This window comes from Ipomoea triloba, chromosome 13 (assembly GCF_003576645.1).
Source record: "Ipomoea triloba cultivar NCNSP0323 chromosome 13, ASM357664v1".
In the NCBI taxonomy this organism is placed as follows: Eukaryota; Viridiplantae; Streptophyta; class Magnoliopsida; order Solanales; family Convolvulaceae; genus Ipomoea; species Ipomoea triloba.
The window spans coordinates 11,051,801-11,073,858 of NC_044928.1; the positions used below are offsets into that span (position 1 = coordinate 11,051,801).

Below are 22,058 nucleotides of genomic sequence, written 5' to 3' on the forward strand. Positions count from 1 at the left end.
ACCCACAGATGGTGGTAGGTTTAGTATTGTTATATCTCTACATGTGTTGCTTTAAGTGATATACTATAATTGGCTTTTTACCCCGTTAGTGGTAGAGCGTGTGGTTTAAACCCTGTGGTTATTGGTCGGTTTAAACCCCGTGGTTATTGGATCAATTCCCGAGTTGGCCATCTTATCTTGGTGGTAGTGCGCACAACTTACTGAATTGGCGTTGCGTATTTGTACTAGTGTAACTTTATTAAAACAAGATGTGCGGATTATCCCTCCAAAGAATTTACCTTAGTTTTTGTCAAAACACTTCATTTTGAACTTGCAATAGGTATTTCTTAATTAGCAAATTGTCCTAGATTGATATTGCTATGATTTATGTAGTTTAAAAATTACTTGCATTGTTTTCATCCTTAAAGGAGAGAAAAAAATGTTATCAAAATATCAAATGTAAAAAAAAAAAAACTAAAAATGTGAATAAAAGAAATTCATGTATAATGGAAAGAATTAAAGAAACTGCAAAAATTGCAACAAAGAATTACAAATGACATTAAAACCTATTATATTTTTAATGATATTAAAAGTAACAGAAAATGTAACTAATTCAAGTGAAAGCAAACTAAAAGTTTGAATAAAACAAATTCATGAATAATGGTATGAATAAAAGAAAATATTATCATGGTTGTGGTAAGAAGTTCAGTGGTAGAGCGCTTGGCTTTTAGCCACATGGTCGGGGGATATTATCATGGCTTAAGTAACAAATATGTAATTGTGTTGTTTTCTTTAAAAAAAAAAGCTTTAAATGACTTTTTAGGTGGCCATCTTAGCACAGTGGTAGAGTGCGTGGCTATTAACCACGTGCTCGTGGGTTTAAAACCCACAGATGGTGGTAGGTTTAGTATTGTTATATCTCTACATGTGTTGCTTTAAGTGATATATTATAATTGGCTTTCTACCCCATTAGTGGTAGAGCGTGTGGCTTAAACCCTGTGGTTATTGGTTCAATTCCCTAGCTGGGCATCTTATTTTGGTGGTAGTGCGCACAACTTGCTGAATTTGCGTTGCGTATTTGTACTAGTGTAACTTTATTAAAACAAGATGTGCGAATTATCCCTCCAAAGAATTTAATTTCACTTTCGTTTGTGTCAAAACACTTCATTTTGAACTTGCAATAATAGGTATTTCTTAATTTGCAAATTGTGCTAGGTTGATATTGCTATGATTTATGAAGTTTAAAAATTACCTGCACTGTTTTCATCCATAAAGGAGAAAAAAAAATGTTATGAAAATATCAAATGTAAAAAAAAACAAAAAAACTAAAAATGTGAATAAAACAAATTCGTGTAAAATGGTAAGAATTAAAGAAAGTGTAAAATTGCAACGAAGAATTACAAATGAAATTTAAACCTATTATATTTTTAATGATATTAAAAGTAACAAAAAATGTAACTATTTCAAATGAAAGCAAACTAAAAATGTGAATAAAAGAAAGTCATGAATAATTGTATGACTAAAAGAAAATATTATCATGGTTGTGGTAAGAAGTTCAGTGGTAGAGCGCTTGGCTTTTAGTCACATGGTCAGCAGATATTACCATGTCTTAAGTAATAAATCTGTAATTGTGTTGTTTTTTATCAAAAAAAAGCTTTAAATGACCTTGTAGGTGGCCATCTTAGCTCAGTGGTAGAGCGCCTGGCTTTTAACCACGTGGTCGTGGGTTCAATACCCACAGATGGTGGTAGGTTTAGTATTGTTATATCTCTACATGTGTTGCTTTAAGTGATATATTATAATTGGCTTTCTACCCCGTTAGTGGTAGAGCGTGTGGCTTAAACCCTGTGGTTATTGGTTCAATTCCCTAGCTGGGCATCATATTTTGGTGGTAGTGCGCACAACTTCCTGTATTGGCGTTGCGTATTTGTACTAGTGTAACTTTATTAAAACAAGATGTGCGAATTATCCCTCCAAAGAATTTACTTTCACTTTCGTTTGTGTCAAAACACTTCATTTTGCACTTGCAATAATAGGTATTTCTTATTTAGCAAATTGTCCTAGATTGATATTGCTATGATTTATGTAGTTTAAAAATTACTTGCTATGATTTATCAAAATATCAAATGTAAAAAAAAAAAAACTAAAAATGTGAATAAAAGAAATTCATGTATAATGGAAAGAATTAAAGAAAGTGCAAAAATTGCAACAAAGAATTACAAATGAAATTAAAACCTATTATACTTTTAATGATATTAAAAGTAACAGAAAATGTAACTATTTCAAATGAAAGCAAACTAAAAATTTGAATAAAACAAATTCATGAATAATGGTATGAATAAAAGAAAATATTATCATGGTTGTGGTAAGAAGTTCAGTGGTAGAGCGCTTGGCTTTTAGCCACATGGTAGGGGGATATTATCATGGCTTAAGTAATAAATCTGTAATTGTGTTGTTTTCTTTAAAAAAAAAAGGCTTTAAATGACTTTTTAGGTGGCTAACTTAGCTTAGTGGTAGAGCGCGTGGCTTTTAACCACGTGGTCGTGTGTCCAATACCCATAGATGGTGGTAGATTTAGTATTGTTATATCTCTACATGTGTTGTTTTCGACCGTCAAATAAAGCATTAAGTGATATATTATAATTAGCTATCTTACGTTAGTGGTAGAGCGTGTGGCTTAAACCCCGTGGTTATTGGTTCAATTTCCGTATTTGTATTAGTGTAACTTTATTAAAACAAGATGTGCGAATTATCCCTCCAAAGAAATTACTTTCACTTTCGTTTTTCTCAAGACACTTCATTTTGAACTTGCAATAGGTATTTCTTAATTAGCAAATTGTCCTAGATTGATATTGCTATGATTTATGTAGTTTAAAAATTACTTGCATTGTTTTCATCCTTAAAGGAGAGAAAAAAATGTTATCAAAATATCAAATGTAAAAAAAAAAAAAAAACTAAAAATGTGAATAAAAGAAATTCATGTATAATGGAAAGAATTAAAGAAAGTGCAAAAATTGCAACAAAGAATTACAAATGACATTAAAACCTATTATATTTTTAATCGTATTAAAATTAACAGACAATGTTACTATTTCAAATGAAAGCAAACTAAAAATTTGAATAAAACAAATTCATGAATAATGGTATGAATAAAAGAAAATATTATCATGGTTGTGGTAAGAAGTTCAGTGGTAGAGCGCTTGGCTTTTAGCCACATGGTCGGGGGATATTATCATGGGTTAAGTAATAAATCTGTAATTGTGTTGTTTTCTTTAAAAAAAAAAGGCTTTAAATGACTTTTTAGGTGGCTAACTTAGCTCAGTGGTAGAGCGCGTGGCTTTTAACCACGTGGTCGTGGGTCCAATACCCATAGATGGTGGTAGATTTAGTATTGTTATATCTCTACATGTGTTGTTTTCGACCGTCAAATAAAGCTTTAAGTGATATATTATAATTAGCTATCTTACGTTAGTGGTAGAGCGTGTGGCTTAAACCCCGTGGTTATTGGTTCAATTCCCGTATTTGTACTAGTGTAACTTTATTAAAACAAGATGTGCGAATTATCCCTCCAAAGAATTTACTTTCACTTTCGTTTTTCTCAAGACACTTCATTTTGAACTTGCAATAGGTATTTCTTAATTAGCAAATTGTGCTAGGTTGATATTGCTATGATTTATGTAGTTTAAAAATTACTTGCATTGTTTACATCCATAAAGGAGAGAAAAAAATGTTGTAATTCTTTGTTGCAATTTTTACACTTTCTTTAATTCTTACCATTATAGATGAATTTTTTTTATTCACATTTTTAGTTGTTTTTTTTTTTACATTTGATATTTTCATAACCTTTTTTTCTCTCCTTTATGGATGAAAACAATGTAAGTAATTTTTAAACTACATAAATCATAGCAATATCTGTAAGACTTTTCCCTAATACAATATATATTATATATTGTGGGCCTTAATAATATGGTGCAAGTGGACTAGGCCCATTAAGCTATAGGTTGGATTGGACATCTAGATTTACTCCAATCCACCATATGCCTATATAAGCCTGCATTGATGGGATGCAAGACAGACAATATATAGCACCTTAAGTTTTGGGACTTGTACTGCTCAGAAAATAATACCAGGACACCATCTAGGGTTTTGTTTTAAGTGTGAGACTAAACGGCTCAACTATAACTGGAGATCAACACGATGATCAACACAATTTATGCTTCCGCTACTACGAGGTTAGGTTACTCGTAAATTCATTATGTATGTTTAGACAATATTTCTTGATCTTACATTTGGTATCAAGAGCCTTTATTAATCTCTGCCTAGATGATTAATTAGCAACAAATATATTTTGTAAATATATTTGTTTTTCTTTTGTTTCGTGGAAAATAACAAGATTTATATGTTTCTTCCTTTATACGAAATTTCATGCTTGTCTAGCATATTAAAGTGCTTATTTTTTTTTTGGGAAGGAACATATTAGTAAGCATAGTTTCTTTGGGACATATGTATTGCTCGGCTGTTTTTTTTTTCATTTTTTGTTTTTTTCGAGCGAGCCTTTGCGTTGGGCAAGCAGCACCGTGGGGTGGCTGCGGAACTAAGTTCGGAGCATCAACTGTTCCCCTTTGCCCAGTACGATCGTCATATGATGGTGATGACTGGTTCATGGGTGACGACTCCGACTCCAACGAGGGGTTATGCTGATGGTGGGGCTGCGGTGAGGAGGACGAACGATGCAGGCTTGTTGGGTTCCGGCGAAGGTGCTCCACCACCATGCGACTTCAGACTCCAACGGCAATGAGGCCGGGCTCCCGACGGCGACGAGGCTGAGTTCATGGCGGTGAACGGTCGATCGCTTTGGCATTGCAACGATGTGAGACAGCGGAGTCGACCTGGTTCCCGGACTGTCGCCACTTCGCCGCTTTGGAAAGTTGATGCAGTTTTCCTGCTTTCTGGTACATTTCCTATTAAAGTGGTTTTGCAGTTTTCCTGTATTCATCATATATTTGGTTGGAAATTGCGTGGGATGAGGAAACTTCTTTAATTTTGCAATTATTTTTTATTTGCCATATATATTTATTTGCATTATTTCATAATTATATGTTAATTGTTGTATGGTAATTATATTAGGTTGAATATTACCATATTAATATGACCTCAATTAATATTATATATTATTTTTGGCAAATGGTAAATATATAGTAATATTATACATATTAATTTTAGTAAGTGGTAATTATTTGGTTTAATATTGTCATATTAATATTACCTTAATCAATTTGTATTTTATTTATGGCATGTAGTAAATGTATGGTAATTGCTTGTTTTGAAATATTAATGCCCTTTAGTTTTTTCCTTCATTGTGGTATTAAATTCATAATTAAATTATTATTCAATTTTGAAACAAATTATTAAGTTTTAATTTGTTTGAATTTTAATTTTAATATTGAATATTCGGTTTAAATTGTATTCAGTGTTACAATTTAAATATTTAATTGTGGAGTTTGAGTTCGTAATATGCATAATCTGAGCATGCTATATATGTTTTTTATTGCACTAATTATATTATTTGATTGTTATAATTATGCCTTTAGAAAAACATGTTCATTAAGATTGAATTTAGTACCTTTTAGGTGAATTTAGTGACTTTAAGAATAGATTATGCATATTCTTACTTTTTCAGTCAATACTCTATTCGTACTTCTTTTGGAGGATATCAAAGCACATAAAGTACATAAAACTCTTCATAGTACTACCCTATTTAAAGCCTTATCCTTAGGTAAATCTACATTTATATAGATCAATCAAACGATTTTACTCCAAATATGAGAACATATGATTTAGGGAAGTTTCTTGGGGAGGAATACTAGTTTCCTGGCCCTGGCTTTCACGCCTTGCTGGCTCAAACCGCCATATTGCTACTAGTTCCCTTGCGACGCTACTCTGTCTAAGGAGTTGGTTTTTAATGGAGCCTTAGCACCAACCAACTTTCCTGGGAGTATACCTATGGATTGTCTATCATGTTTTGGTTTAATTTGTTTGATTAGGTTTTAAATACCTTTGCCATTGTGATTATGTTCAGTTTTGGTCAATTAAAGAGTAGCTACATCATCTTTAATTTACTGAAATTACATATTAAGGATTAATCGCATAAAGTTTAGGCAAGAAACCTTGTAGTTAACGCTGTGTTATATAACGAAATTTAGCCCACATGCAATTTTATTATATTTAAAGGGTTAATTAGGAAAAAATACTAAACTATGATCATAATTTGCCCACTGGGATTATGCATTGGCATATAACTTGGTAGTTTTGTCATTAAGGGTAGATAAACCTTACCCAAACCGTACCCATTCCATTTCCACCATTCAGTTTTGGTAATATTATGTACTTCAATTACTCTCTCTCTCTCTCTATTATGTGCCTTAAAAATCCTAACCAAGCCTTAAGGTAACCGTTAATTTGGACTAGTCACATATGTTATCTTTACAAATATGAAAACATTAAGAAGGTGTCTTACCGTAATTTGGTTGTCATTGTTAAATATTAATGTTGGTTATAATGTTGATTATTACCATGAAATATTTTAGTTAATGAAACCATTAATATTAATATGGTATTCAGTTATAAATCCTGAATTGTTTCCAATTAAGTTTATGTGACAATGTTCCAGTTAAGAAAATATTTTGGCATTTTTTCGGACTTTAAATTTTATTAAGTTTCAAAATTATATCCGAGAATGTTTCTACAGTAAATGGTTTTAACTATTATTTTTCCATATTTAGTCTCCTATTTAATGTGATAATATTATTATGGCTATTGCCTTTTGGATTATTTGCAATTTGCCATTAATGATAATAATATTATTAATTGGGTTATGGAGAATCAATTTAGTAATTTTGGAAAAACATATTTGCTAAGGCAACTGGCTATTGCCCCTGTTGGTCCCGATAGGGTGGTGAAAAGTCTAGAGGGGGGGGGGGGTGAATAGACTTTTCTAACAATTAAAAACATTATAACATTTCAACAACAGAGATTTCAAGTGAATAAATTTAACTTGAAATGTGCAGCGAAATATCGTACGGTAAAGTGCTATAAAATAAAACTGCGTAAAACTGAAGAGATACTTAACATGTAATACGTACGTTAGAATGTCTTAAAATAGCTCAAAGACTATGTATGCAAAGTTTCAAGCACATGCGGACATGGGAACACACAAACCGAGATGATATGATCAACACAGTACGTAAAGTCTTAGTGAGTCAAATATGCAAAAATATAAAGTGCAGTAAAGTAAAGAGAGACAAAGATTTATAGTGTTTCGGAGATGGTGTAATTCTCCTACTCCACTTCTTCCTTTAACTCCAAGGAAGATTTCCACTATCTTCAATCACCAGATACAATAGTGAAACTTCAAGTGCTACACAAGCACTTCCCGAGTGTTACACACAAAGCTACACTCAACCACGAGCTCTCTGCACAAAGCTAAGCTCCCGAGCGCTACGCACACAGCTATGCTCCTGAACGCTACGCACAAAGCTACGTTCCCGAATGCTACGCACAAAGCTACGTTCCAACCAAGTGTTTCGCACAAAGCCACACTTAGTTCACCCGAGTGTTTCGCACCCAGCTACACTCCTTTCTACTCTCAGTAGAGATACAACTGTTGTTCAAGGAAATAAAGATTTCTTTTCTAGGACTTGAATTCCTCTCGTGTATAGCTCAATATCTTAGCACTTTGTATTTTTATCGCTTTCACCGCTTAGTAGCACCACTTGTAGTTTTTCACGTTTTTGGTTCGTAGTGCTGTATCTTCACAACTGTCTGAGATCTCAACTCTGTTTGTCTTCAAGTCTTCTTGGGCTTTTTATAATTCAAAGAATTATTTGCTCGTTATGAACATTCAAATTTTGAACGTTCACTTGATCTGATTGGTCATTCCAATTTGATCTTGATGGCCATAACTCCTCATTTAATGACCATACCGTTGATCTGATAACTTGCCAATTTGATCTGATAAGATCTCCATTTTGATCTGCTCATTTAATGCCGCTGGTAATTTTTGAAAAATTACCTCTGCAAATAGCTCACCAAAGTCTTCTATTTCGGCTTGATTGATCTTTGAAACTTGTATCCTCCAATTTCAGACTTGTTGTCTTGACAGCCTGATATTATAGACTTTGTATCCTCTAGAGCTTGACATTTTTGACTTTGTTGCATTCTTGATTTGATCTTGGGCAAGTTGATCTTTCAAAATATTTACCGAGTCGCTCTTGCTTGAGTATGAACAATAATCTTCAGAAAATCACCACCTTCAAATTTCTTCTAGTTCATGGCATTACTTACTGGACCTTGTAAAATATTTGAGACATAAAAAATGACTAAGTGTATGTTCCACTCTTAATTGCTCCATAGCATGCTCCATAGAACTCTTCACGCATGTAAAAATGAAGTATATATTACGCGCATAAGTTTTGGACAAAGTTGCTCCATTTGACCTTGACTTGCTCCATGTTGACTTGACTAGCTCTATAGCTTGCTCCATTGACCAGAATGGGCTCCAAGCTTCCTCCTTAGGCTTTAAAAATGTAACAAGTAGGATTCAAACACTAGACCAGTAGGTAGTATGCTCAAGTTTCTAACCATTACTCCGTTTCAACTCATTCAATTATATTGATCAAGAAAATATATTTGATCATTCTTTGCATTGTGTAGCGTATGGTGTAGAGATAGTGGATCTTGAACTTCCTTCCTCCATTGACTAGCTCCACAGCTTCCTCCATTGACTTTCTTTCTTTTTTTTTTTTGTTTTTTTTGTCCTCCATTGACTTTCTCTTGGAGTTGGATCGTGCCACGACTTGCTCCATTCCATACACTTCAAGACCAAAATATTCTCAATAGATTTGAACTCGTGCCTTCTAGTAATGATAATTTGGCCTTGTTCATTGGATCATATACACTCATGTGTATAATAGAAGCAAATGACTTACAAGACTCGTGACAAAATTAACTCTATAATACAATAATTCGCCCACAGTATGATTGATCATACACATAATTACCATGCGGAATAGGCACTTTAAGCTCATCTTTATTCCATGGTTAACAAGATCCTTCACCACTTTTACTAGAACTAACGTTTGAAAACATTTTTCTACTCTTTCCTTTTTTCTTGCATTGAAAATAATTTGGACCTACTTGGGTCAATTCCAATACTTGGAATTAATTCCCTTTTAACCCAACTCAAAAATTCTCCTCTTCTTTTGCAAAACATTTGGATAATCCACTAACAACCTTTCACAATGGTAATTCAAGTGTAACAATTCTACACTTTCAACCCCACACTTTTCACATAATTCTCATATTTGACACATACATCTCAATGCATATAACATATACATTTCCCAACTTCAACATAGGCATAACAAATAACATATATTTATTCTTTACAAGCACATAATACCACTTCCTTATACTATTTATAAGTTCACCCATATGTAACACAACCTACATAGCACATATGCCTAACTACGTAGTATTACTCTTCTTACTAACAACGTATATAATTATGGTTTATACATACCATATACTATACACAAAATGTGACATTTTATTAATACATACATACCCATATATGTACATATATATATACGGTTTTCATATATATATACATAATACACATATATAAATTATATATATATATATATATATATATATATATATATTTATATATGTGAATTATGCATATATATGTATATATATATATATATATATATACTATACTACACGTACATACACATAACTAGGTACACAATACATATTAATATATATATATATATTACACTACACGTACATACACACAAATATGTACACAATACATATATATACATTCATCATGTACACAAAAATTCTACCTAGAACTCATCATATTTCAACCAAGCTATCAATTATCTAGTTTCAAACGACCTCAACCAATTAAAGGGATTCCTTACCTCAACCGGGTTTCTAATTCCGTAGAAGATCCTTGTAGTTGATTTTCCCCAATTCACCTTAAAACCCTAGAATTCCATCAACAACATAACACATGATTTTAAGAAATCTTAACTTAGATTCATGTTCTAGGATGAAAAATAAAGCTATCTACCGAATAAAATTGAAGTTTTACCGAATATTTTGAGACTTGTGTAGAGATTCTTGGCTATGGAGTGTTGAAGCTTGAAGAAGAACATGAAAATCTCACTCTCTCTCCTCTCCTTGAATATTTCGACCAACATGAAGGAAATGGGGAAAAAAATTGGCTTTATGATCTTGATCCACTTGGTTGACTAGTCCTCCCTAATATGTGGTATAAAATTGTGACAAGTGTCACCTCCCTATGGTTTGGTCTTGGAAAATATCTTAGCTTAGACTGATTGGGATTAAATCAGATGAANTCTTTGCATTGTGTAGCGTATGGTGTAGAGATAGTGGATCTTGAACTTCCTTCCTCCATTGACTAGCTCCACAGCTTCCTCCATTGACTTTCTTTCTTTTTTTTTTTTGTTTTTTTTGTCCTCCATTGACTTTCTCTTGGAGTTGGATCGTGCCACGACTTGCTCCATTCCATACACTTCAAGACCAAAATATTCTCAATAGATTTGAACTCGTGCCTTCTAGTAATGATAATTTGGCCTTGTTCATTGGATCATATACACTCATGTGTATAATAGAAGCAAATGACTTACAAGACTCGTGACAAAATTAACTCTATAATACAATAATTCGCCCACAGTATGATTGATCATACACATAATTACCATGCGGAATAGGCACTTTAAGCTCATCTTTATTCCATGGTTAACAAGATCCTTCACCACTTTTACTAGAACTAACGTTTGAAAACATTTTTCTACTCTTTCCTTTTTTCTTGCATTGAAAATAATTTGGACCTACTTGGGTCAATTCCAATACTTGGAATTAATTCCCTTTTAACCCAACTCAAAAATTCTCCTCTTCTTTTGCAAAACATTTGGATAATCCACTAACAACCTTTCACAATGGTAATTCAAGTGTAACAATTCTACACTTTCAACCCCACACTTTTCACATAATTCTCATATTTGACACATACATCTCAATGCATATAACATATACATTTCCCAACTTCAACATAGGCATAACAAATAACATATATTTATTCTTTACAAGCACATAATACCACTTCCTTATACTATTTATAAGTTCACCCATATGTAACACAACCTACATAGCACATATGCCTAACTACGTAGTATTACTCTTCTTACTAACAACGTATATAATTATGGTTTATACATACCATATACTATACACAAAATGTGACATTTTATTAATACATACATACCCATATATGTACATATATATATACGGTTTTCATATATATATACATAATACACATATATAAATTATATATATATATATATATATATATATATATATATTTATATATGTGAATTATGCATATATATGTATATATATATATATATATATATACTATACTACACGTACATACACATAACTAGGTACACAATACATATTAATATATATATATATATTACACTACACGTACATACACACAAATATGTACACAATACATATATATACATTCATCATGTACACAAAAATTCTACCTAGAACTCATCATATTTCAACCAAGCTATCAATTATCTAGTTTCAAACGACCTCAACCAATTAAAGGGATTCCTTACCTCAACCGGGTTTCTAATTCCGTAGAAGATCCTTGTAGTTGATTTTCCCCAATTCACCTTAAAACCCTAGAATTCCATCAACAACATAACACATGATTTTAAGAAATCTTAACTTAGATTCATGTTCTAGGATGAAAAATAAAGCTATCTACCGAATAAAATTGAAGTTTTACCGAATATTTTGAGACTTGTGTAGAGATTCTTGGCTATGGAGTGTTGAAGCTTGAAGAAGAACATGAAAATCTCACTCTCTCTCCTCTCCTTGAATATTTCGACCAACATGAAGGAAATGGGGAAAAAAATTGGCTTTATGATCTTGATCCACTTGGTTGACTAGTCCTCCCTAATATGTGGTATAAAATTGTGACAAGTGTCACCTCCCTATGGTTTGGTCTTGGAAAATATCTTAGCTTAGACTGATTGGGATTAAATCAGATGGGAAAATATCTTAGCTTAGACTGATTGGGATTAAATCAGATGAATTCTCATCTTAGCTTAGACTGATTGGGATTAAATCAGATGAATTCTCAGTAGAAACTAATTTAATTCAAATAATTTTCGAAACCAAAAATTTACTCCATAATTTAATTCAAATAATTTTCGAAACCAAAAATTTACTCCAAACTGAAACTCAAAATTGGGCTAGGTTCGGTACACCGCGAAATTTCGCGATGTACGATCAAAAATAAATTTTTGCTGCTATGGGCTAATCTAATTAAATAGGAAATTCCAGAATAATAGTATGATGTCTAAAAATTCATTTCCTAGGACAAACGGGTCCGAATACTATCTCTTAAAATTTTTACGGTTCGTGACCGGGACGTACGATCGCAGCTTATTACTAACTGTCCTTACTTATAATAATTCTTTTGAGGCATCGGGAGATCATCTCATGAATGTTATAGCCTAAAGAAATATTTTTCGAATCTTAATCTTACTGGAATAGGTGAGGGGTTACATAAAGAGTTTTTAAAAGTCATGTGGTATTCAATTAAAACTTTTAAAGAATCTTTAAAAGTCATGTGGTATTCAAAAAGTTATGAATTTGTAAGGACTTTTTAATTTTAAGACATAGTTAACATTAAGGATCTTAGAGATCATGAAGTGTACTCCCTGTTACAATTGGGATTGTTTTCACTTTTAAGTTGTGCATATATATTTTATTTTGAGAAACATCTCTTAAGGTACCTAGAATAAACGTTGGGTTTGTTCATAAAGGACTTAAGTTGGAGAATAAAAATGCATGTGATGCATAGAAGATATTACTCTGTCGAGCAGAGGACATATCGCTATGATTCATGTGTTTTGTTCTTTGATGAGAGTTGTGCTAGTACTTGCACCAAGTGGGACTTAAGTTGTTCTTTGTTCTTTCATGTGTTTTCATAACCTTTTTTTCTCTCCTTTTTGGATGAAAACAATGCAAGTAATTTTTAAACTACATAAATCATAGCAATATCTGTAAGACTTTTCCCTAATACAATATATATTATATATTGTGGGCCTTAATAATATGGTGCAAGTGGACTAGGCCCATTAAGCTATAGGTTGGATTGGACATCTAGGTTTAGTCGAATCCACCATATGCCTATATAAGCCTGCATTGATGGGATGCAGGACAGACAATCATTATTGCATGTACCAAAAATAAAAAGTACATTATTTTTGTACTGAAGGTACATTATTTTTGTACTGTAGGTACACTATTTTTGTACTGTAGGTACATTATTTGATAGTACCCTAAAATAAAAAGTACAAAAATAATGTACCCTAAAATAATGTACCTTCAGTACAAAAATAATGTACTTTTCATTTTTGGTCCACACAATTGTGTGGACCATGATACATGCAATAATTTGCCCAGGACAGACAATAAATAGCACCTTAAGTTTTGGTACTCATACTGCTCAGAACATAATACCAGGGCACCATCTAGAGTTCTGAGTTAAGTGTGAGACAAAACGGCTAAACACAACACAACAAGGCATCAACTATGGCTGGAGATTAACACGATTTGTGCTTCCGCTACTACAAGGTTAGATTACTCGTAGATTCATTATGTATGTTTAGACAATATTTCTTGATCTTACAATATCAACCTAGCACAATTTGCAAATTAAGAAATATACCTATTGCAAGTTCAAAATGAAGTGTTTTGACAAAAATGAAAGTGAAAGTAAATCCTTTGGAGGGATAATTCGCACATCTTGTTTTAATAAAGTTACACTAGTACAAATACACAACGCCAATTCAGCAACCATCGAACCCACGACCGGGTTGTTAAAAGTTGTGCGCACTACCACCAAGATAAGATGGCCAACTAGGGAATTGAACCAATAACCCCGGGGTTTAAGCCACACGCTCNACTAATTTAATTCAAATAATTTTCGAAACCAAAAATTTACTCCAAACTGAAACTCAAAATTGGGCTAGGTTCGGTACACCGCGAAATTTCGCGATGTACGATCAAAAATAAATTTTTGCTGCTATGGGCTAATCTAATTAAATAGGAAATTCCAGAATAATAGTATGATGTCTAAAAATTCATTTCCTAGGACAAACGGGTCCGAATACTATCTCTTAAAATTTTTACGGTTCGTGACCGGGACGTACGATCGCAGCTTATTACTAACTGTCCTTACTTATAATAATTCTTTTGAGGCATCGGGAGATCATCTCATGAATGTTATAGCCTAAAGAAATATTTTTCGAATCTTAATCTTACTGGAATAGGTGAGGGGTTACATAAAGAGTTTTTAAAAGTCATGTGGTATTCAATTAAAACTTTTAAAGAATCTTTAAAAGTCATGTGGTATTCAAAAAGTTATGAATTTGTAAGGACTTTTTAATTTTAAGACATAGTTAACATTAAGGATCTTAGAGATCATGAAGTGTACTCCCTGTTACAATTGGGATTGTTTTCACTTTTAAGTTGTGCATATATATTTTATTTTGAGAAACATCTCTTAAGGTACCTAGAATAAACGTTGGGTTTGTTCATAAAGGACTTAAGTTGGAGAATAAAAATGCATGTGATGCATAGAAGATATTACTCTGTCGAGCAGAGGACATATCGCTATGATTCATGTGTTTTGTTCTTTGATGAGAGTTGTGCTAGTACTTGCACCAAGTGGGACTTAAGTTGTTCTTTGTTCTTTCATGTGTTTTCATAACCTTTTTTTCTCTCCTTTTTGGATGAAAACAATGCAAGTAATTTTTAAACTACATAAATCATAGCAATATCTGTAAGACTTTTCCCTAATACAATATATATTATATATTGTGGGCCTTAATAATATGGTGCAAGTGGACTAGGCCCATTAAGCTATAGGTTGGATTGGACATCTAGGTTTAGTCGAATCCACCATATGCCTATATAAGCCTGCATTGATGGGATGCAGGACAGACAATCATTATTGCATGTACCAAAAATAAAAAGTACATTATTTTTGTACTGAAGGTACATTATTTTTGTACTGTAGGTACACTATTTTTGTACTGTAGGTACATTATTTGATAGTACCCTAAAATAAAAAGTACAAAAATAATGTACCCTAAAATAATGTACCTTCAGTACAAAAATAATGTACTTTTCATTTTTGGTCCACACAATTGTGTGGACCATGATACATGCAATAATTTGCCCAGGACAGACAATAAATAGCACCTTAAGTTTTGGTACTCATACTGCTCAGAACATAATACCAGGGCACCATCTAGAGTTCTGAGTTAAGTGTGAGACAAAACGGCTAAACACAACACAACAAGGCATCAACTATGGCTGGAGATTAACACGATTTGTGCTTCCGCTACTACAAGGTTAGATTACTCGTAGATTCATTATGTATGTTTAGACAATATTTCTTGATCTTACAATATCAACCTAGCACAATTTGCAAATTAAGAAATATACCTATTGCAAGTTCAAAATGAAGTGTTTTGACAAAAATGAAAGTGAAAGTAAATCCTTTGGAGGGATAATTCGCACATCTTGTTTTAATAAAGTTACACTAGTACAAATACACAACGCCAATTCAGCAACCATCGAACCCACGACCGGGTTGTTAAAAGTTGTGCGCACTACCACCAAGATAAGATGGCCAACTAGGGAATTGAACCAATAACCCCGGGGTTTAAGCCACACGCTCTACCACTAACGTAAGATAGCTAATTATAATATATCACTTAAAGCTTTATTTGAAGGTCGAAAACAACACATGTAGAGATACAACAATACTAAATCTACCATCATTTGTGGGTATTGAACCCACGACCACGTGATTAAAACCCACGCGCTCTACCACTAAGCTAAGATAGCCACCTACAAGGTTATTTAAAGCTTTATTTAAATAAAACAACACAATTACAGATTTATTACTTAAGACATGATAATATCACCCGTCCATGTGTCTTAAAGCCAAGCGCTCTACCACTGAACTTCTTACCACAACTATGATAATATTATCTTTTATTCATACCATTATTCATGAATTTCTTTTATTCACATTTTTAGTTTGCTTTCATTTGAAATAGTTACATTTTCTGTTACTTTCCTAAACACTTTTGCTAGTATGGTCATACTTTCTCTGTTTTGAATTTAAGGGTGTTGCTTTACAATGATTAGGAGAGGTGTTCCTACGCGTGGCCGAACTCGTCGAGTTAGGCTGTCGATAAATGTGTTGCTTATTCGGAACATAGTTGTGGATGCTTACGTGTTGTGTGGTTCAGGTTATTCGCATTGTTTTATTTAAGAGAAGTTTGTAAAGAACTTATATTTGCAAGCTAAGAAGTTGAGTAAATCTTTATATGTTAGTACCCCAATGGGGAAAATTGTGGCGATAGATGCTTGGTTTTAAGATTGTTATCTGCAACTTAACGGGAGTGATGTGCCAATTGATTTAATCAACTAGACATGCAAGATTTTGATGTGATCTTAAGAACGGACTGGCTATCCAAAGACTATGCCTACATTGATTACGCTCGTAGAAAAGTGGTATTTTAAATTCCTAGACAATCTATCTTTACTTTGGAACACTTTCCTAGAAGTGGAGTGTTGGTGTCGAAAGTGTCATTGAATGTAATTTTTGGATCGAAGGCTAAGAAAGAATTGAGAAAATGGTGTAGCAGTTTCTTTGATTATATAATGGATACCCACCAGAAAGAAGTTAAGTTAGATGTTATCCAGTTGTTAAGGAATTTTCAAATGTGTTCCTAGAGCATTTACCTAGATCACCTCCAAATAAGGAAATTGAGTTTGAAATAGAGGTTGTTCTCAGAACTACTCCAATCTCAAAGGCTCCTTACCGCATGGCACCATATGGGCTACGTGAGTTAAGGTGAAATTGCAAGAATTACTTGATATGAGATTTATTAGACATAGTGTATCTCTTGGGGTGCACCAGTACTATTTGTTGTGGTATTCATTGATGACCTTTTGGTATATTCAAAGAGTGAGGAAGATCATACTCAACATCTAAGGACCATCTTGCAAACCTTGAAGGAAAATGAATTGTATGCGAGAAGATAACAAAATGTGAATTTTGGCTTAAGGATGTATCTTTTCTTGGTTATTGATATGAACCTAGTCCAAGGTTTAAATAAAGATGGAGTATTGTCCTAAGAAAGTTCCCAAAATACGGATAGGGATGGATCGAAATACCTTAGACCTCACAAGAAACCCTTAGTCTCGAATCCCCAAAGACTTAGAAGAATCCCATTGTAGCTTCAAGTACCTCGATGATGCAATCTTCAATCAACTAGAGTCGGATCTAGTTTCCTTCGATTCAAGAACGAGTCCACGAGCCTAAATCTAAGGTTAAAGAAAGGAAGATTGATTCGAGTTCACGAATCAATTTGCTAGTTGAGTCCACGACTAGCCACTAATTGAGTCCACAATTAGCTATAACGTTTCTTACACAAGTGTAAAGAAAAACATAAGAATTTTATTAAATGAAAGCGTGTCTTAGACTGATATGATTGTTCCCTATTTATAGGTATAGGGACATCATTATAATCATAAATATAATGGGAAATAGAATCCTAAACCTAGTCTAGAAAGCAAGTAAAGATACCAAAAATAATAGGGCTGATTTGGGCCTAACTTAATCCCCAAAATCAGCCCTTAAACAATTATAAAAAGCCTTGAGTTCTTCTACATCTTTTACAATTGGGCTTGAATTGGATTTCCACCATGTTTGAACATAACCAATGAAGAGTTGTCTTAATTGATTGGACTTAGACCTTGTGATTGGCCCAACTGGTACTCTTAATGGATCTTCAATAGTTTGGGTTACATTATCCTCCCCTTCTTGAAAACGATTCGTCCTCGAATCTGTGCAATCATATGGGTACAAGTCTGAAACATTGAAAATAGAAGAGACATTGTATTCTCCTTGTTTCTTCCAACAATGATGCTTTAAGGATGTAGTGATGAGACATGTGACGAGCACACTATGGATCCTTATTGGATTCCATGTGTCATGGTTCCTATTATTCTCCCCTTCTTGAAAATGATTTGTCCTGGAATCCAAATCTTCAATGAAAGACAAATAAGCAAGCTCACTTTGTGCTTTATCACGCTCATGCAACTTTCTCTTAGGATGTTTGACATAAGTTGCTCCAATTAACTTTATCCTTCTTTTCTCTTGCTTACTATCATTTTTAGTTACCAAGAGAGGCTGCACTTTGACACCTTGGGCTGGTCATTTCAATTGTATCACTGATTGTGGTCCATCTGGTTGGCTACAAACTGAGTTAGAGGATTGGAGTGGCGACTCCAATTCCACACGTGGAGGTTCCACTTTGATTTCTTTGATTTCTTCTTTCTTCAAGGCTGGTTTGAGAGCTTGCTTCAACCTCAGGTGGATTTCTTCTACTTGTTTTGGAAGGAGAGGCTTAAGCATATGTATAAATCCATTGTAGGTGACATTGCATGTGTAGTTGAGTGCAGTATTGTAAAAATGTCTATCATGTTGCCATGACCTTCCAAGCAAAACATGTGCAGTACGCATTGGCACAATATCACATAGAACCTCATCATAATACTTGCCAATACAAAAAGGAATAAAAGCTTGTTTAGTCACTCTCACATCCCCTGAATCAATAAGAATATATGGTTGGGGGTGATCGATAAGAGGTAACTTAAGGTAGTCCACCATGGCTGCACTAGCCAAATTCATACAACGATCTGAGTTAATAATGATAAGGCATCCCTTTCCATAAATGTTTCCCCTAGTCTAGACTGGCAGTTGCACTTGCTGATGGTGTTGCTCCAGATTAGTTATTCGAGTGCTTAACCCTTCCATGGCAAAGGCTAGAGCATCTATTTTTTGGTCTAACGTTTGAGGTGGCTTTGGAACCTGTTCAACCATCTTACCAAATTGATGACCCCTAGAACTAACCGGCAGAATTTATGGTAATATGGTGGTTGGGAGGTGTGGGTTTTCGTTGATATTGGGTGGAAAAAAGTGGAAAACTATTGTAGGATAGTTTTTCAAGAAACTCAAGAACAAATATCAAGATTCAAGAACACAATCAAGAATGCAAGTAATTTTTTTTTTGGTTTTTTTGATATATATAAGAAAGGAAAAGTAAGATAAGAATGATGTGTTTTTTTAATAAACCCTTGGAAACCTAAGGAACCAAATTTGTAATGATTATGAGATAAACCTAGGCTCTGAATACCAAATTGATATGAACCTAGTCCAAGGTTCAAATAAAGATGGAGTATTTGTAACACCCCCAATTTCTAAATCTAGAAATAAAGGAATAGTGGAGAAAATATAGATATAATATAGATTTCTAAAGGATTTCAATTGCGGAAGCGAACTCAAAAACCAAACTAAGGGGTGTTATGCCACGCTTGAGCTACAACTAAACTCAAACGCACAGGCTATAAGATGCTATCTAAATCCACATACACAGGTCATTGGACCAATCAGAACTAACTAGAACATCAACATATCAAATTCTAATTTATACATCTATACCAACCAATTCTCGGACACAAGTTCTACTCCGTGCTCTCAACTAGCCACAAGTCCAGGTCCTGAAAACATTCAAGGTCTGGAAAACAAGAAGTAAAAGGATTAGCATATAATGCTAAGTAAGCTCTAACCCCCCGTTATGGATGAAAACAATGCAAGTAATTTTTAAACTACATAAATCATAGCAATATCAACCTAGCACAATTTGGAAATTAAGAAATACCTAATGCAAGTTCAAAATGAAGTGTCTTGACAAAAACGAAAGTGAAAGTAAATTCTTTGGAGGGATAATTCGCACATCCTGTTTTAATAAAATTACACTAGTACAAATACGGGAATTGAACCAGTAACCACGGGGTTTAAGCCACACGCTCTACCACTAACTTAAAATAGCTAATTATAATATATCACTTAAAGCTTTATATGAAGGTCGAAAACAACACGAGTAGAGATATAACAATACTAACTTACCACCATCTGTGGGTATTAAACCCACGACCACGTGGTTAAAAGTCACGCGCTCTACCACTGAGCTAAGGTGGCCCACCTAGAAGGTCATTTAAAGCTTTTTTTTTTAAAGAAAACAACACAATTACAGATTTATTACTTAAGACATGATAATATCCCCCGACCATGTGGCTAAAACCAAGCGCTCTACCACTGAACTTCTTACCACAACCATGATAAGATTTTCTTTTATTCATACCATTATTCATGAATTTGTTTTATTCAAATTTTTAGTTTTCTTTCATTTGAAATAGTTACATTTTCTGTTACTTTTAATATCATTAAAAATATAATAGGTTTTAATTTCATTTGTAATTCTTGTTGCAATTTTTGCACTTTCTTTAATTCTTACCATTATACATGAATTTCTATTATTCACATTTTCAATTTTTTTATTTTACATTTGATATTTTCATAACATTTTTTTCTCTTCTTTATGGATGAAAACAATGCAAGTAATTTTTAAACAACATAAATCATAGCAATATCAACCTAGCACAATTTGCAAATTAAGAAATACCTATTGCAAGTAACCTAGCACAATTTGCAAATTAAGAAATACCTATTGCAAGTTCAAAAGCACAATTTGCAAATTAAGAAATACCTATTGCAAGTTCAAAATGAAGTGTTTTAAATTAAGAAATACCTATTGCAAGTTCAAAATGAAGTGTTTTCACAAAAACGAAAGTGAAAGTAAATTCTTTGGAGGGATAATTCGCACAACTTGTTTTAATAAAGTTACACTAGTACAAATACGGGAATTGAACCAATAACCACGGGGTTTAAGCCACACGCTCTACCACTAACTTAAGATAGCTAATTATAATATATCACTTAAAGCTTTATATGAAGGTCGAAAACAACACGAGTAGAGATATAACAACACTAACCTACCACCATCTGTGGGTATTAAACCCACGACCACGTGGTTAAAAGTCACGTGCTCTACCACTGAGCTAAGGTGGCCACCTACAAGGTCATTTAAAGCTTTTTTTTTTTTAAAGAAAACAACACAATTACAGATTTATTACTTAAGACATGATAATATCCCCCGACCATGTGGCTAAAACCAAGCGCTCTACCACTGAACTTCTTACCACAACCATGATAAGATTTTCTTTTATTAATACCATTATTCATGAATTTCTTTTATTCAAATTTTTTGTTTTCTTTCATTTGAAATAGTTACATTTTATGTTACTTTTAATATCATTAAAAATATAATAGGTTTTAATTTCATTTGTAATTCTTGTTGCAATTTCTTTTATTCACATTTTTAGTTTTTTTTTTTTTTTTACATTTGATATTTTCATAAAATTTTTTTCTCTCTTTTATGAATGAAAACAACGCAAGTAATTTTGAAACTACATAAATCATTGCAATATCAAGCTAGCACAATTTGCAAATTAAGAAATACTTATTTCAAGTTCAAAATGAAGTGTTTTGACAAAAACCAAAGTAAATTCTTTGGAGGGATAATTCCCACATCTTGTTTTAATAAAGGTCAGAAACCACACACGTAGAGATATAACAATATTAAATCTACTACCATCAAAGGGTATTGAACCCACGACCATTTGGTTAAAAGCCACGCACTCTACCACTAAGCTAAGATAACCACCTACAAGGTCATTTAAAGCTTTATTTAAAGAAAACAACACAATTACAGATTTATTACTTAAGACATTATCATATCCCCCGACAATGTGGTTAAAAGCCAAGCGCTCTACCACTGAACTTCTTACCATAACCATGATAATATTTTCTTTTATTCATACCATTATTCATGAATTTTTTTATTCAAATTTTTAGTTCGCTTTCATTTGAAATAGTTACATTTGCTTTTACTTTTAATATGATTAAAAAT

General features: G+C 33.1%; 2 non-coding genes across 2 annotated transcripts; both read left to right on the forward strand.

The window, feature by feature from the left end:
* Positions 1-805: 805 nt before the first annotated feature.
* TRNAN-AUU lies at positions 806-877 on the forward strand. Its single transcript has one exon. It is a non-coding gene; the product is annotated as a tRNA-Asn (tRNA).
* Positions 878-1,654: 777 nt separating this feature from the next.
* Positions 1,655-1,726, forward strand: TRNAK-UUU. The gene has a single exon. It is a non-coding gene; the product is annotated as a tRNA-Lys (tRNA).
* Positions 1,727-22,058: the final 20,332 nt, after the last annotated feature.